This window comes from Arachis stenosperma, chromosome 8, assembly GCF_014773155.1.
Source record: "Arachis stenosperma cultivar V10309 chromosome 8, arast.V10309.gnm1.PFL2, whole genome shotgun sequence".
NCBI lineage: Eukaryota > Viridiplantae > Streptophyta > Magnoliopsida > Fabales > Fabaceae > Arachis > Arachis stenosperma.
In genome coordinates, this window is record NC_080384.1 from 46,192,910 (window position 1) to 46,196,575 (window position 3,666).

The window sequence follows — 3,666 nt, forward strand, 5'->3', positions numbered from 1 at the left end:
AGGTAGAAGGGTTGAATTAATATTCTAAATGGTGGCATATAGAATGTAGTTATGACTATACAGATACATAGATGATCTTAATAAAACCAAATTGAGTATGTATGCCTGGGTTGAGGCATGACATGTGAATAATTTCGCTATCTGCAAATTCTCTTTTATAATAATAGTATAGGATAGGATACGGTATGTTCTAAAGTATTTTTTTTATTGGCCAAGGAGTGAAATGCACACATATGGTTCAAAGAAGTGTGATATATACCTATATGATCATTTGAGAAATCAGATTTTTCGATTTTATTTTGAAAAAAAAATAAAAAGTTTATTTTAAACTAAAATCCGATACTCTAATTTTACTTTTCAGAAAATTAAAAAATTCAAAAGATTTATAATATTAAAATTGGACCTTCTAATTCTTATTTTTAGAAAATTAAAATATTTTAAAAATTAAATCCTCATATTTCTATTTCAAGCTTAGATTTATGTTTCTAAAAGAATTAAATCATGGTTCATTTTTTGATATGGAACATAATTGAGTGTTTATGCATTGATATTGGAAAAGTTGTGTGTTTTTTCTTATGTGGTGTTTATTTTTTGAGTAAAGGACAAATAGGTTTCTGACGTTTTTTTTTTCGCGGACACTTTTGTTCTCAAGAATTGGAAAATACATTCATGTCATTTATCCTTCTAAAACGCGGATAAATTTACCCCTCTGTTGAAGTGACTCCGTTGGACTCAATGGAAAACGCTGACGTGGCTCCCGTGGCACTGACCTGGCCGTTACGGGAGCACACGTGACATGTAACTTTTTAAAACAGGACATATTAGTCCCCTCACACCAAAATGTGTAGCTTTTTAAAACAGGACATATTAGTCCTCCTATCCCAAAACGACATCGTTTCACTCAAACTCCCAATCTTTCACATTTATGATCCCTAATCTTTCCACAGAAACGGTGAAGTGGGTCACTGTCCTCAGCCATCTCCAACTCCAACCACCTCCTGCCCCTGACTCCCTCTTTTACCACCACCTACGTTGCCCCTCCTCTCCTTGCCCCATCCCCCTCCTTCTCCACTCCCTCGCTTACCCTAACACACTCTACTCCTCTCTCCATGCGCACCCTCCACAACCACCGTGTCCCACTGTTCTGTTCTAGTCTCATCTTTGCGCTCCCAGGGGAAGACTGCTGCCGTCAGTAGTGGTGGCTTGGCCACAATCGAAGAAGCACGACAGAACCAACCTCTGCAAGGATCGCCATCGGAACTCAGCGCTGCCTCCACATGACCGTTCAGTGCTCCTCGCGTCGCAACAACGCCACCGCGAAGCACACCCGTGGAATCACTCGGGACGGCATCCTCACCGCTCAGGATCCAGTCGCCTCCATCATGCACGGTGTTCTCTCCTTCCTCCTTTGCGACGGCGCCGACCTCGGCACCACTGCCTCAATGTAGAACTGCAACTTCGCCAGTGCCGCTTGCCGTCGGTGGGAGATTCAACCCCTCCGCTACTGCTCCGCCGCTCTGGATGGCAACTTCCTCCTCGGCCAGAGCCGTTTCCTCCATATGCAATTTCTGGTAAGTTGCTGATTCTATTTGAGTGTGTAGCAATTTTTCTAGAATTATGAGGAGTTCTTACATGTTCTTCATAAATTGCACAATCTGGACTGGTTGAATTGTGAACTGAACTTGTGAAATTGAATTTGTGCTCTGTTGTTGGTGAATATGTCGCTGAATTACTTGTTGAATTTGAATTTGCTTAGACTCCTGCCTCTCGTTTTTCTTAAAATTTCGCTGATGTTGCTGTGATTTGTTACTCTGTTGATTCTTTGTTTGTGTGTTTTGGATGCATTGCTGATGATTCTGAAATTGCAAAAGTAGAAGTGCTGAATTTGCTGCTTCTGGATTTGGTGAAGTATTGTTGATTGGTTAAAAATGCAAAAGGGGATTAAAGTGTGTTTGGAGTGGTGGGGGAGAAACGGCGCCGTTTTGGTAGTGAGGACTAATACGCCCTCTTTTCAGAAGATACAGTCCATGTGTCATCCCGTAACAGCCAGGTCAGCGCCACGCGAGTCACATCAGCATTTTCCGTCAGGTCCAACTGGGTGACTTCAACGGAGGAGTAAATTTGTCCGCATTTTAGAAGGGTCAGGGACATGAATGTATTTTCTAATCCTTGGGAACGAAAATGTCCGCGAAAAAAAAGGTCAGGAACTTATTTGTCATTTACTCTTATTTTTTTTTTAAATATAGGTAATCAAATCGGACCAACCGATTGATGCTGGTTAAAAAGAAATCAAATTGTCTAGTTTTTTTTTTCTAGAGAATTTGAAATTTTGTTGGCTATAAATGGGTTGGTCCAAGTAGTAGATTTGTCTTTTTAAACTACGAAGCCCAAGTCTCTGGGTCCAAATTTTGGACTTGTAATAATTTTGAATAAAAAAACCCAAATTGTTGGATTCTACAAGTGTAAAACAAAAAAAAAAATTAGAAAAGGATATAAATCAAAAGGTTCAATTTGTGTGAATATACATATCTCAGCATGTCTTTACCCATTGCTCATCACTCTTTTTCGTCTTCACCACCTCTTCTCATCGTGTCTTCTCAGTCGAACGAATGGAAGTAAGTGATAGTGAATAAAAAAAAGTTAAAATTAAGTAACACTTTAGCGTACCTATAACTAACTATCTATGTTTAATCAAATTAACACACTAATATATATACACATTATCTCTGTCATATAAAATTAAGTAACTCACTAAATATATATAATCTACATACAATAAATCATTATGACCAACAAGATCTAACTAACTAATATTTTTTTAACTAAAAAGTAAAATATAATTAAAAACTAATTACTCACATAATTAAAATGGCTAAGATAATTAACAATGTAAAAATTAGGACGATCAACATCTTTAATTTTAAGTTTTCTTGGAATTATCATATGATGAAAATGATGGAGCAAGGCTTCTTCCTTCTTTTGTTCTTCACTTCTTCTGGTATGTGAAGAGAAGAGTTTTAGTTGAGAAGAGATATGTGAGAGTGATGAGTTGAGTGTGAGAAAAGAGCTTTTAGCCTTATAAGCATATTATAGTCTTTTTAAAATTATTTTTAAAAGAGTATTTTAGTATTTTTAAAATTGACTAAAAGGATATTTTAATCCTTTTAAATCAAATTGACATTTATAAAAAAAAATCTAAAAGAACTTTGATCATATAAGGGTATCTTAGTATTTTGAAATTAGTCCTAAAAAGATTATCTTAGTTTTTAAAAAATTTGACTAATATTTTCGTCTTTTTAAATCAAATTAATATTTTGTATTTTAACACCATCAAATAACCTTAATTCTAAAGAAAATACTCTAGTCTTTTTTTAAGATTAAATAAAAGATATTCTAATATTGTAAAATTAAATTCAAATTTAAAATTATAAATTATTAATAAAATTAAATAACCTTAATTCTAAAATATTATTTTAATCTTCTTAATATGAAATTCAAAAATTTAAAATTCGAATACCCTTTTGTATGAATTATTTCAATGATTAACTTAGTAAGTTTTTTCTACTATCTAAATCTTTTTTTTTTTCAGCAAGACCAGCAAAAGTCTTTTGAAATATTTTGGAACCATCTAATGCGAAGCCGACTTTGTTGGTTCATTCATATACA